The sequence below is a fragment of the Octopus sinensis genome, linkage group LG4 (assembly GCF_006345805.1).
Source record: "Octopus sinensis linkage group LG4, ASM634580v1, whole genome shotgun sequence".
Lineage (NCBI taxonomy): Eukaryota > Metazoa > Mollusca > Cephalopoda > Octopoda > Octopodidae > Octopus > Octopus sinensis.
The window spans coordinates 134,196,196-134,211,512 of record NC_043000.1 but is presented as its reverse complement, the minus strand read 5'-3'; the positions used below and the strand labels follow the sequence as shown (position 1 = coordinate 134,211,512).

Genomic DNA, 15,317 nt, shown 5'->3' with positions numbered 1-15,317 from the left:
GTTTGAATGGTGCAGAGATGCAGTATTTGCCCCAGCTCTTTGTTCTGAATTCAAATCTTGTTGAAGTCAACTTGGCTTGTCAGCTCTCTGGGTTCAATAAAATATGAGTCAAATATTGGGATTGTGGTTATCTTCTAATCTCTTACTCTCAAATTTACTGGCCTTGTGCCTAAATTGGAACCCATTATTGTTATTACATGGTAGACTAAGGTAGCGAGCTGGCAGAACTGTGAGTGCACTGGACAAAATGCTTAGTGGTATTTTATCTGTGTTTATGTTCTGAGTTCAAATGCCACTGATGTCGACTTTGCCTTTCATCCTTTAGGGGTTGATAAAATAAGTACCAATTTTGAATGCTGGGGATCAATATGATTGACTTAACCCCACCCCTAGAATTACTGGCCTTGTGCCAAAGTTTGAAACCATTATTATGTAGTGGATTAGTAAAGGTGTTGTTCTTAAGGCTCTTTATGTTTGGAGTTCAGATCCTGCTTTTCATTCTTTTGGTTAGTCCACATTACTCTGTAAGGACCAGTTTCTCTGGCTTATATATTCCTTTCTGGATGGGACACTGTTCTGATGCAGTGTTACTCATTTTTACCAGCTGAGTGTACTGGAATTACATGGAGTAAAGTGTTTTGTTCAAGAACAATGCATCACTTGGTTCAGTAATCAAAGCCACAATCCTATGATCTTGAGTCTAACACCCTAACCACTAAGCCATGCACCCCAACCTTCCATTTGTTTTGGGTTGATAAAATTACCAGTCTAAATACCTGGATCGATGTTATCAACTATGTTATCAACTCTTGGAGTGGTTGGCGTTAGGAAGGGCATCCAGCTGTAGAAACTCTGCCAGATCAAGATTGGAGCCTGGTGCAACCATCTGGTTCACCAGCCCTCAGTCAAAATCATCCAACCCATGCTAGCATGGAAAGCGGATGTTAAACGATGGTGATGATGTTCCTCCTCTCAAAATTTCTTGCCTTGTTCCTAAATTGGAAATTAGAATATTCTCAATGCATTTGTTACATAAATGTTGACAAATATAAAAACCATCCTGAGTAAGAACACCTCATTTTAAGCACCCGTATGGCACCATGTAAAAGCACCCATGCAGTGCTATATGAAAACACTCTGTAAAGTGGTTGGCCATTGGAAGGGTATCCAGCCAAAGACTGGTTTTCTGGTGCAGCTACCCAGCTTGTCAACTCTGGTCAAACCATTCAACTAGTGTCAGCATGGACAACAGACGTTAAATGATGATGATGAAGCTATATCCGTGATGCTGTAGATTTATTATCTTGTTGGGGAGATACTTAGCTATCATATCTAATCATTTACCCAATTACACTAGTTAGGTTTCTTATGGAAACTCGTATAGAGTTTCTGTTATTCAATATCAGAAAAGCAGACCATTCCAATTTGTTAGGCAATTAATTACGAAAATGTTTTTTGTAAGATATAATTTGAAATATTTTTATAGTCTCATCCTTTACGGTTTTTGTTTTCTACTTCAACAAGCTTATGCTCAGTCAGAAGGGAAAGCAAAGAACAACATATTTAAGCTGGAATTGTTCTGAAGACTACATTCATATAACTTAAATGTAAACATGGACATTCGATAGGTAAGATATAAACAAAAAAAAAAAGCTATAAAACAAGCATGGGAGGTTAGGATAGTTTGTGTATTTACCATAGAACTTGTAAATTAACTGAGGAAGGTTCAAACATTCTCCGGAACAAAAAAAAAAAAAATCAAAGATCATTTAAGTCAATTGAAGAATTTTTGGAATTATGTTTTTATCTGTTATATCATTTTTATTAATGCTGATAACTGATATCTTTTTTTTTTTTTTTTTTTGATTTACCATTATTGAGCTGTTTTCCTGGCAAAGTGCCATTATAAAAAAAATGTTACAGGAATTCTCCCTAATATGCCACTCATTTGAATTATTGAAAGTATGAGGACTCATTATACAGTCCTCTCTCCTCCCTTTCTTCTTCTTCACCTCCTTTTTCTCTTTTCCTTCTCACCTTTTTCTTTTCTGTTGCTTTTCCTCCTCCCCACTTTCCCTTTCCTTTTGCTTTTTCTACCCCCCCCTTTCTTCCTCTCCTCCTCCAAAGTGGTGGCGGGGAATCAACCTGATAGGATATTTTTTTAAACTGAACTATTTTAAAGTTACCAGCATTACTAGCTTCTCTATTCGTTTATTTATTTACCTTTTGTTGGTTTCATGACTTTTTACTATTTTGCTTCTTGTTAGCTTGGAATTTATTAAAATGCATGGGATTCGCTAAAAATATTTTTCCATTCAGCTTTCTCAGCATCTATTTTTTTTTAAAAATTCATATATACGATTGGCATGTTTTATATCTCTCAGTTCTGACAGGAACCTGAGATAAGTTTTCATTTCTGCATATCAAACACTGAAATCTCGCCAAGCTTTTTAATTCGTTACAAATAGAAACGATTAAAATCAGTCCTCTTGTGAAACCTAGTACGCTGTTAAAGTACTTGTGTCGACCAGTTTCTTTATCATGTTTTATTATTTTCTGATCGAAAATTTTAATTCATACTGTAAGCAACGTTACCTTAAGTTCAACGTATCCTCATGCATCTTCTAGCTTTATTTAAGCCTTATATTGTTTCGTCAGTTCGCACCACGTTGTTATGTACATAAATATTTTATAATCTCTTATGTGTGTTTATCTCTCAGAATTCTCTTGAACTCGCTTTTATCTCTATTTTATAATCTGAGATTATAAAATACAACCCATCATTAGATATTGATGCGTGAGGAGTTCGTTTGGTCCTGCAGTTTCACACACCCCACCTATCTCTCGTTGGTCTACAAAGAAATGTGTAATCTGAAGGGCTTTTAAAACAATTAAGAGGCTTCTTTAAAGTTTAATGGGAAAGAAGAGTATCATAGTCGTTGTTACCGGATTCTGTCATCGTTGCTGTCAAGGTTTTTAGTCTCGGCCATTTGTCACTAACAATCTGGGTCACCTTATGACATTAGATTGTCACAACGCGTCACTGTCTAAGTTGATGATTGACAATGACGTCACAACTATCACACTTGTCTCCTGTCGCGGTGGTAGTTTTATGTAATTTTCTTGAGTAAAAAAATATTTTACATTACCTACTAAGAGAAACTTACCGGTTACGGGCCATCATCACGGTCCCGTTATCGTGACCGATGTCCTCCTCGTTATAAAAAAAAAAAAATATATATATATATCCCAGAACAATTAAAAATGTGTGTAGTTTAGTTTAATGTTCTTCATTGTTCTGGGAGAGGGGAAGCAGTTCGAAGTAAGCTGATGCCATATCAAAGGGAAATAGAGCACGAGAATTACTAACCTCGTTCTCCCTCTCTCTCTCTCTAATTATGGAAGTAGAAATATTGTTTGACTAAACTTGCTTTGTGTTTTTACTCCACTATATAAACTCCCACCTCATCTTATACCCTGCTTGATTATTTTTCTTTTATGACAAAAGCTGACGTCATCGAGTTAGCGTTTGGCTATCCGATGCGCTGATGTGTGAAAGCTATCAGCCTTGACTAATATTGGCGAACTTAGGACTCTATACCAGTTCTGTCAGTTCCGTTTCGGAGCCTTTTTTTTTATTTATTAAATTTTTTTTTTTAATATTCTATTTTTAATTCCTTTCTGTCATTTGAATGTACACAATCGTAGTTATCATCAGTATTAGTGTCTTCTATACGGAAGTCATATTTTTTAAACATATTTAATTTTTTAATATATTTTTGTTTTGTATTACAAAGCTTTGTTTGTGCCAATTTTAATTATGCTATTGTTTCGCTATCACTTTCCAGTGCAGTCTTTTTGTCTAGGTGGTGATGTAGTTCTAAAATGTTACAGTACAGTTCTTAGTTGACAAATACTTGAACAACACCATTACCTCATTCTAGATTTAATGAACTAATCTTTCACTAACATAGGTATTAGTTAAAAAAAAGAAGAAAAGAAAACCCCAAATAAAACAAAACCTATATCTATATATATTTAAAGAAACACATGTAAACATATATATATATATATATATATATATATATATATACAAACGTGTAAATCTCCCTCCCTTTGTAGATTATTTTGTCTGGAAATGAAAATAATATAGTGATAAGGTTTATGAAATATTATTCTTATTTATGCCCCTCCCCCACTTTTTGGAGTCAAACACCAGACTTTAAGGTACCAGTTTTAACATGTATATTTTCATTCCAGTTATGAATAATGAAACTGAAAATGAAAGTTAAACGTCAACTTCGAAATGGACCAGTTATGGGCTAGAGACTTTAGATTATTGGTTCCTTCTGTGGATCTACAATAACAAAAAGCAATCTAGATAAGTGTGGGGGATGGTAAAATATGTTAAATCATTCGACTTTCTTCCTATTAGTCACTTTGCATCCAAAATGAAATTTTTGATGGTGATGATGTTTCTTTTAAACTAAACAAGAGAAATAACTTGTGTACATTCATGCTATTTCTCCATTGTCGTTAGAATTATTATTTTTTGTTTTGCTTTGGTGGGGGTTATTCTGTAGTAGAAGTGGGTTCCATTAAAGTTTTACCTATTTATTACTTTACATTTCTATTAGTTTTTCCCTTAATTTTTTTTGTGTGCATGACTGCTTTCATGTGTGTGAATGAATGCACCAAACTTGAATTGTGTTAGGGTTGAGTGCATGTTCCCCTGTCTACTAACTTTCATATAAAACTGACATATTTCATATATAACAGTTGACTAAGGATTATAAAGATTACCAATGAGCCTAATTTCTAAAGAATTTCTATTAAATTTTATTATTGCTAATTTTCTTTTCAATAAACACATTCCATAGAAAGCAACTGGAGTTTTGGAATAACTTTCTAAAATTGTCTATAAATCAGGAATCTTCTTGTTGATTTCAAACTTAATAATGGATAAGTGTTTTCTTATCAGTAAACACTCATTTTTGTTTGAGTAAAGCTAAATATTCATATAATTTATCTTATTTCATTAATGGACTTAGTGTTCTTAAATAATGATTTCTTTAATGAAGGGGAAACAGACACGTTAAGATATTCTGTTTTTGTTAATAAACAGATTACCAAATCCACTATCAAAAGTTAAACAATATTTGCTGTCTGATTAATTCCTTTTTCTTTTAAAGGCAATCAGCTAGTAAGAGACTTGCACCTGGAATGACAAAAATGAAGGGAGATTTTGTAACATAAAACTTATAAGATTGATTTAGCACGTGAAATTTGGAAAATTAATCACAGTACATTCAGGAGGTATGAATGTCTGGTATGGCCATATAATGTATGTGTGCTTGTGTTTGGTGAATGTTAAATGTATAAAACACCGTTAGTTCATGAAAGAGAGGAGCAGAGAGAGAGAGTGGATAAATCTTGGGATCAGAAGTGAAGAAATTCAGTCTTATAGATGAGATAATTCAAGATACACATGAGAGATATGGTCTTGTGCAAACTTGACTAATAGATTCCAGATGATTAAGTTGATCATTGAATAGTTACCTTCTTTACAACTTGGAAACACCAATGTTTTAGAAGGTTCTTCAAAGTCTTTTATTGAATTTTGTCATTAAATATTAACCTGTTGCCTTCAACATTCTTGTCATTTATGTTGGTTATCATTTAACCCTTTTGTTACCAACCCAGCTGAAACCGGCTCTGGCTCTGAGTACGAATGTCTTGTTTTCATAATTTTTGTATTAATATCTTCCACCAAACCTTAGTCATAATTTATGTACTTAACATTAGCTTCATTATAACTAAGTTATTTTACTAAATTCTTTGTTATATTTAAAGTAATTGAAAGAAACAGAGAGCATCTGAAAATAAATACAGTAACGAAAGGGTTTGTTATTCATTGAGCTTGTCAGCTCTTGTTGAACTGTCCAACCCATGCCAGCATGGAAAGCAGACTTTGAATGATGACGACTGACAGCGTTATATTAATCAAGATACTGATGAGACTATGTGAGAAATAGAATAGGAATTTCCTTCAAATCACATTCAGCTGTCTGAGAAGAGTAAGACATCAGTTAGCACGACGCTAAGTACACTGGCTTGGAAAAATACAGGAATTTTATAGTTGGAATGCTGTTGATCATGGACCTTTATTGGAAATGACCTGGAGTTAAATATTGTAATGACTGAGGCGAGAAGTCTAAATCAGTGTTTGTCATATTCCATGTGCTACTACTGAAGACCTTTAGTGCTCTTTTTTTTTTTTTTTGACCAAGTGGAGAGAAATTGAATCTTTGTGTGTAATTTAAGAGTTTTTTTTTTTTTTTTGTTGAGTTAAGCAGTGATATTTACAACAGCTGTTTATGATAAATACTTCTGTCATGTCTGTGGGGCCCATTTTAAAAATATTTCTTTTGAAATTTGAATTTTTAAGAAATATCTTTAAACTCTTTTGTTATCATATTTCTGTGGAAACTGTTGAAAATAATGAAGAATTTAGTAAAATAACTTTGTCATCATTAAACTGGTGTTTGGAACATAAATGAAGATGAAATTTTGATGCAAGGCTTTTAGATCATTTAAAAACAGGAAGTTGGCATCATGGAACCAGTGGTGATCTCAGTGGTAACAAAAGGTGTTAATGAATAGATGTGCCAACCCTTTCTGGTTCTGAATACAAATGTCTTTTTTTCATAAGTTGTGAATTAAAATCTTCCACCAAACCTTAGTCACAATTTATGTTCCTAACACACTAGCTTAATGATAACTAAGTTATTTTACTAAATTCTTTCTTATATTTAAAGTAACTGAAAGAAACACAGATCATCTCAACAGAAATACAGTAACAAAAGGGTTAAGAGACTTTAATGATAAGGGGATAGGCTATCTGGAAGTTGGTTTAATTCAGCAATGAGGTAGTTTTAGAGGGATGCAGTTTTTTTTCTTTTTTTAAGTAAAATAGATTATTGTTGTACAAATAGATTATTGTTGAGAATGAGATAAAGTATATTGGTCGTGAATATCTATTGTAGGGAATGATAAATGAATGATTGATGGTAAGAAAAGTATCAAGTGTAATAGTTTAAAAGTTAATTAGAAGCTGTATAGAACAAGTTTAGTGGAACAGTAGTAAGTTTTGTTGTACTGACATAAGGAATAAATATACAATAGGTTCATAGGTTTGTCATTAGAAACAGTTAAGGGAAATGGACTTGTTTATGAGGTAGATGACTTTTTCTGAGATATGATCTAATATTCTGATCACTGGTGTGAGTGTACCATTTTAGATATACCTGCAGTATGTCATGGATTTGGCATTTATGAAACTATTTTGAAGACGGAAGGATGTAATGACTTTGAAGAAGTTCAACCTTTCTGATTAATAACTCGGATTATGATTATACATTTTTTAGATGTCAAAACTTTGTAGGAATAAAACCTTGGGTTACATACCTTTTGCTCTGTGTATTAGCGTTTCTTAACTAATTATGCTACAATGGTCAATATATGAATATTTCTGTAGATTTTATCACTTACATTCCTTTTCAGTATATTGACTATCCTCTGATAAAATCAACTTAAATCCACATGGAAACACTTGAAACAATCTTTAAATAGATTTACATGGCAAATGTTTTCATAGACACACAAGTCAGTTGACCAGTAAGCCAGTTATTTGCAGTCATTTTTTTTGTATAATACTGCTTGGTAATAATTGTCTAAATTTCCATATGGTAATTAATCAGGTAATCTCTTATACTTTCATTAATGTTCATATAAGAATTCTAAGTGTATTTAGGGTAAGCATTCTTAATTTTTTTTCTTTTTAAAACTAAGTCTTTCTCCAGTCTGCTGGTAAAAAATTTGACACCAGTTTTGTAATTAATACTTGTAGTAATACTTTATTTCTCATTTTGATATTTGAGCAATAATTTTAAATTTACAAGCTTTCTGTCATTTAAGAGTTTTTCTCTTTTTTTTTTGGTAAAAATGTAAGTTAAATGTTTACATTACTGAAGGAGAATTTGCTAGCAGAGGACAAGAATTTATGACAGTCTTATATAATTAAGTACAATTTAATGTTTTCTGTTATTAAAGCTAATTAATTTTCAATTCTTCCTTCATTCAGCAGGCAAGTTATATATAACATTTTTTTGATTAGCCTACTTTAGATGAATTCAAAGAATGGTATGAAATTTAATTTCAAGAATGTAGCTTGTTTCAGTATCATTTTTCTAGGATTAGGCACTGTGTGTTTATAACATTTTGATTTAGAATGGAGAAAAAGATTTCTAAATTAGCTGGTTTTTAAAATATTAAATTTATAGTAATTAATGCTATCGATAAATGGTTCATCTGTATGTAATAATTCTATTTTGTAGATTATTTGTTTCACTACCCTTTCCCTTATTTGATGAGCCATATTTTTGCCTTTTTTGGAGTTATAAAACGATTGATGTACTGGAGGATCGAGAAATCTTCATTTTCCTCACATCCCTACTCCCTTCCATTCCTGGAAGGTCTGAGTCATCCATTGGTTAATGTGTGCATGTCCTCCCTCTCTTTATTCACCTCCCTTTCTTCCTCCTCCTCCTTCTGTCAGCTTTTTTGTTTCTCACTCTTCTCTTTTACTCATCCACCTCCATGTGCCAAAGGTATACTGAATCATTTCAGCAGCTGTTAGATAGTAAATCTATTGCTCTTGTTGCCCAAACAGCAGGCATAATTCATCTGTCTTTTACTTGTTCTCTTATGTGTCTCTTATAAAGAAGAAAATCTGTGCTAAAACCTGCTATTCTATTCATTACATAATATTTTCTCAATTCTACCTCTTGAACTTTTATTTGCTTAACAACAATGTTGAATGTAGACCTATTGCCTTGACCTGAACAGACATCTAATTGTTCTGTCATAATTGTATTTCATGTAGAATAAACTGGAATGAATTAATGTTAATTTAGAAGCTGATTACTACTGTTTCTTCCTTATCATGCATTGAGGCTACCATATTCTATTTCAAACAGCAGCTTTTCAAGTGTTTTCTTATATTTCAGTATCATCTTAAGGCGTACCCCCTTCCCTTATTCACTATTAACCCTTTCGTTACCAACCCGGCTGAAACCGGCTCTGGCTCTTTAGTATAAATGTCTTGTTTTCATAAGTTTTGAATTCAAAATTTCCACCAAATCTTAGTCACAATTTATGTTCCTAACACTAGCTCAATGATAACGATGTTCATCATCATCATACTAAATTCTTTCTTATATTTAAAATAATTGGAAGCAACACAGAGCATCTCAAAATAAATACAGTAACGAAAGGGTTAAAGGGATGTACTCATTGTTTTACAAGTTTTAAAAATTTTTTTGGTTTTTACAACACTTTTGATTGTTTGGTCATTTTGTTCTTAGGTAAGAAGATCATTTAATTTTCACACTGAAGTCTGTTATTCACATCTTCTTAGTTTGCATTCAAATTCACCACTGTGTTTTTGCTGTTGGAGAAATAATATAAAATTGATTAACCTCATTCAGAAAGAAGTGCAAAGCCAGCGACTAAACATCATTTTTCAATTGATAGACAAACATGCTATACATATTACTGCCAGGTTTTATGCTAATTAGAATAAAACTAATCATTCTGTTAAATAAATATATGCATAAATGGCTATGTGGTTAAACAGCTTGTTTCACAACCGTGTGATTTTGGGTTCTGTCCCACTGTGCGATTCCTTGAGCAAGTGTCTTGTACTATAGCCCCAGGATAACCAATGCCTTTGTGGGTGAATTTCATAAACAGAAACTATGGAGGCTTTTTTTTTTTGTGTATGTGTCTCCCCACCCCCACTGCCTGACAACTGATATTGGTTTGTTTATGTCCCCTTAATCTAGCAGTTCAGCAAAAGGTCTGATAGAAGTGCTAGACTTAAACAAAAGCAAAATAAACTACTGTGGTTGGTTTGTTTGACTAAAACCCTTCAAGGTGGTGCTTTAACTTGGTTGCAGTTCAGTAACTGAAACAAAAAGTAAGATAACTAAATGTACAGCCATATGTATTTGGTTTAGCTGTGAAATTAAGACTCATTTAAGGGCTTTGTGGTAGCTTGTGTTGAGTATCAAACCAAAGAGATTACAAGTATGGGATATACTTCAATAACTCTGCATTCTGTTATGTTGGGTAAAACTGGAAGAAGAGAGGGTGACCTCCCTTTGCAAATATCATAAGGGTACAGAAAGTGTGTCTAAAGCCAGCTGGAGACGATGATCTCCTGGGGCTAAAAGCTACAGTAACACCCACCCTTAGTGGTTAGCCATATTGAGATGGCTAGTATACTTTACAGTTACCTTTCTTTTGAATTTATTCCTCTTCCACTCTGTAAGTCTGTGTTTTCTTATCTGTTAATCTTATTGCAATTATAAAACATACTGACTGTATAAACTTCCTTCCTTAAACCTATTTATTTGACTTGACACTTCATGGTTTTAAAAAGGAGGGAAAAATAAATAAAACAGCTCATATTAAAGTTATTGTTTGCTCTTATGAATAAATCTAATCTTCCCAGCCCTATTTTTGAAACACATAATGTCTTGAAGGTGCTGCTATGTAAACCTCATGTTTAAAACCTTAATTATTATTTGATGACACTTGTAAATTAAAATGTAACTAAATAAAAAAAATATATATAATGGTGATGATGTTATGTAGAAGTCATTGACATATCTAGGACAAATATCATATACCAGGCTGTCTGACTACTTGAAATTTTTAATTACAAGACCTGACTAAATGATCTTATGTAAATTTACTCATCCGTATTAAAATCATTTCTCCACATGCATAAAAACCAGCTCTCTTTTCATTTCTTTTTATCATTTTTTAAAAATCATTTTTTCCCCCAATTAAAATTTTTGAATTTGATATTGTTTCATTTTCCCTTCTCTTTCCTTCCAATCCATCTTGGATTGGGAATAAAAGAAATTTCAATATAGTTTATTTTCAAAAATAACTTTTATTATTGACTCTTTCAGTTGATTACTTTATCAGTTCAATCTATAAAGTGGCAAAATAGAAATGAGCAGATGTTTAACAGACAGGTTGCTTTATAGATATATTATAATAAATGTGGTTTGTGTATTCTGGCATGTAAGATATTTATCAAAGTACTTCCTACAGTTTCTATCCACTCAAACAAATATAAATTAAACTGAGCATTCTTTTCAGCCAATTTTATGTACTGTTGATAAATATGGCTCATATGTTTATACCCCTCCCGCTTTCTTTCTCCCCTTTTCTCTCTTACTCATACACATATATGCTTGTGTGTGTATACAAATATTTCTGAAGGGTATGGTGGCTGGGAAGGTATTGCATTCTAGATGCAACAAATACCAGATTAGATGATGAATCATCAAGAAGCAGTAAATCTGCTGAAAGAACCATCGTAAAAACATTGCACATTTTAGCAAAATCCATTAATATCTAACATATGAATGCCTGTCAAATTGTGTAATAAATGTATTTTTTTAAATTGTATATTTGCTCGTTATCTATTCATTTGTTATGAATTTAACACTCATTAATCTAAAATCAATGAGTGTTAACATATTCAGACTGTAAAATGGTATCCTAAGTTGCTTGATTACTATCATATATATTGCATCAAAACCGAATTCAATCTCTCTGAGAGGAGGCTTCAATGATGTATAATATATTAATACTGATATTCTGTAGAAGTATTTCGTAGAATTTACATCATAAAATAAATTCCTTTTGGGAACATGTCCTTATTTAGATATTTTCATGTAAATTTTTCCTTCCCTGTATTTGAAAATATCAAAACTGTATTCTGAGAGCTTGAAACAGGAGATTTAAATAGTAATAGCAACAGTAATAATAATTTCAAAATTTGACACAAGGTCAGTAATTTTGAGGAGGGATAAGTCAATTACATTGACAAGGCAAAGTTGACCTTGGCAGAATTTGAACTCAGAATGTAAAGACAGATGAAATGCTGCTAATTATTTTGCCTGGCATGCTAATGATTCTGACAGCTTGCCACCTTTAAATAATAATGATAATAAACTAGTCTTGTAAGCTAAGTGAATAATTCTTTGCTTTAAGGATACAATATAATGATGATGGTGGTGGTGGTAGTCGTATTAGTTAGAGCTGGTCAAATGGATATTGAGTAATTGGTTATGAATTCACATTTTGTTTTAGATTTCATTATATCACTGTACTATTCTTTGTTGTGAAGTGAATGTGGAATATATTACCGTGCTTTTCATGAATCTAGCTGGTATGATATTGAGAAGGAAAGAAAGAGAGAGAAAGAGAAAGATTTGGCGCCATTGTATTATATGACATTGCCTAATGTAAAGAGCAAGGGATTCAGTTTTCTTGGGTTGTAATTGTACTAGTTACAACAGCATTACCAAGTATTCAGTTACACTTGTTTAGAGTATTACAGAATTAAACCGACTCATGCTGTGATATGAGAATCTCAAAATATATCAGTAATAATCCTATTAGGTTAATAATGATTTTATTTTGTGATAAAATACCAAAGCACTATTAATGTGTGATTGAACAGTTGTAATTCGAATGTATCTTGTTAGTAGTTGTGATAGCTAAATAGGTAATGCTTAATGCATTTGAGTATTTGATACAACCTATGTTTCATAGCGGTTATGGGTGCTGCTGCTCTACCATAGACATTATTATTTATTGTGTTTGCGCAGCTTCTATTGCTGGAGATGTACTACAGTGCCAGCTGTTCACTACCAGTGAACTAAGGTAACACCCCTTATTTTTCGAGCACCATCCAGAGTATTAAAGCGGTTCCAAGCAGTGCTGTTTTCTGCAAGTGCTCCGCCCTTATTGCAGCCCCTATTTGTTCCATATAGTTCTCAAGATTTTTACTCAGTTCCCAGGGTTCTGACAATTATTGGTACTACTACCACCTTTTTTATCGACCACAACTGCTTAACCTCCCAAGCTAACCTGTCATATCTATTGACTTTTCTTTCTTCCTTATCGCATACCTTGTCAGCTGGGCATGATATATCTATAATCCATTATTATTATTATTATTATTATGGTGAGCTGGCAGAATCATTTGCACATGGAGCAAAATGCTTAGCAGCATTTTTCTGGCTCTTTAAGTTCCGAGTTCAAATTCTGCTTTTATTAACCCTTTCATCCTTTCAGGGTTAATAAAATAAAGAGCCATCAAGTTGATGTAATCAGCTTCCCCTTCCCCTCAAAATTACGGGCCTAGTGCCTAAATTAGAAAGAATTGCTATTATCACAGCAGTAAGCTGGCAGAATCATTAACACTTTGAACAAATTGCTTAGCAGCAGTTCTTCTGGTTCTTTGCATTCTTGAGTTCAAATCCACTTGGATCAGCATTGCCTTTCATCCTTTCAGTGTTGATAAAATAAATACCAGTTGAGCACTGGGGTTGATGGAATTGATTAGCCCCTCCCAACAAAATTTCAGGCCTTGTGCCAACAGTAAAAAAGATTAATATTAATATTATTATTATTAGCAAGGTGATGAGCTGGCAGAATTGTTAGCACACTGGGCAAAATGCTTATCGCCATTTTGTCTGCCTTTACAGTCAGAGTTCAAATTCCTCTGAGGTCGAATTTGCCTTTCATTCTTTCGGGGTCAATAAATTAAGTACCAGTGAAATGCTGGGGTCGATATAATTGACTCCTCCCTCTCCCAAAACTTCAGGCCTTGTGCCTTTAGTAGAAAGGATTATTATTATTGAAGGCATTGCACAGTATCCAATAATCATGATATTATAGATTGAAGATATTATGTCTGCTGGGGGTTTGCACTGTCTGTCAAGTTACAACACGGACCTCTGACAGACTACTTTACGCAATATGCATGCAATTCCAAGTGAAGCTGATTTTTGCTATATACCAAGATTGTAGGGTATTTCTAAAGCTTCCAGATGTTTCTTCAGGTTTGGTGGTATTGAACCCAATGCTCCGATGACAATAGGGATAACCTTTATGTTAACCTCTCGTAGCTGCCACATCTTGGTGATCTCAGTTCTCCATATTTATCAACCTTTTTCCTTTTATGATTTGTTGATTTCCTGGCACTGCCACATCAATTATTAGGCACTCTTGTTTGTCCACCCTAGAGGTTGCTATATCCAGCTTTTGGTGCTCTGACACATCTGTCTGGAAATTAAAGTTCCAGAGGATCTTTGCCTATCTCTTCCAGTGTATGTTGGTACCAAGCACCTGTTGTCTTGTATCTATACTTCTGGCTTGCCTTTCATCTTTTTGCAGTCGAGAAAATAAGTACCAGTTGAATATTGGGTTGATGTAATCGATTTACCCCCTCCCCCAAATTTCAGGCCTTTGCCTATTGTAGAAAATCATCATTTAACATCTATTTTCCATGCTGGCATGGGTTGGATGGTTTGACTGAAAACTGGTAAGCTGCATCAGGTTCCAATCTGATTCAGTATGGTTTCTATGACTGGATGCCTTTCCTAATGCCAACTACCTCAAGAGTGTAGTGCAATTATTATTGAGTGAGAGAGCAGTGCATGTCATCAAAGTGACACTGGGGTAAAAATATACAAAGCCCAGTATACCCATCATGACTACCTGACTGATAAGAGCACACCAGGCACATGCATCACAACCGTATGTAAGCAACATGGTGATCTCATATCAAGATAAACAGTGCATGACTTTGCAGGTGGGCCCCAGTTAGAATTTTCATCAGGTCAAGTAGCCCATCCTACTCAAAAGGTTCCTGAATAAAGTTTGTTTAAGGATGTTGAACGAACTACCCATGTTTCCAGAAGTGAATTATTCAAACTCCAAAGAATTCCCCTCAACATATGGCTATAATGCCCCCCCCCCCCCATACTACTTCTGCTCGTGATTAGAGATGCACATATCATCAGCCACTCAGGGATATGCTCAACTGGTTACGGTCAAACAACTGACAAGCAAATCTGTGGTATTGAGGCAGAATATTTGCTGTAGCCCGTCTTTTATACCAAGACAAAACAATGTACATAATAAAACCTCCAATCAGTTAAGCTCAAAAGCTATGAGATCCACTGCCTGGTACTGCATTATTATTATTATTATTATTATTATTATTATTATTATTATTATTATTATTTATTATTATTTATTATTATTATTATTGAGTGAGAGGGCAGTGCATGCCATCAAAGTGACACAGGGGTAAAATATACGAAGCCCAATATACCCATCATGACTACCCGTCTGATAAGGGTACACCAGGCACATGCATC

The 15,317-nt window shown here is 33.6% G+C and overlaps 1 protein-coding gene across 23 annotated transcripts in view; it reads left to right on the top strand.

Moving 5' to 3' along the window:
* LOC115211100 (rap guanine nucleotide exchange factor 6) overlaps window positions 1–15,317 on the top strand; it is a 508,151-nt gene that overhangs the window by 372,759 nt on the left and 120,075 nt on the right. Inside the window, exon 1 of one of the 23 annotated variants that reach the window (XM_036502526.1) lies at window positions 7,677–7,760. The exons of the other annotated variants lie outside the window; for them this stretch is intronic. The gene's annotated coding sequence lies outside the window, so the exon portion shown is untranslated. Of the gene's footprint in view, window positions 1–7,676; window positions 7,761–15,317 lie in introns of those variants that run through there. 23 annotated transcript variants of the gene reach the window in all.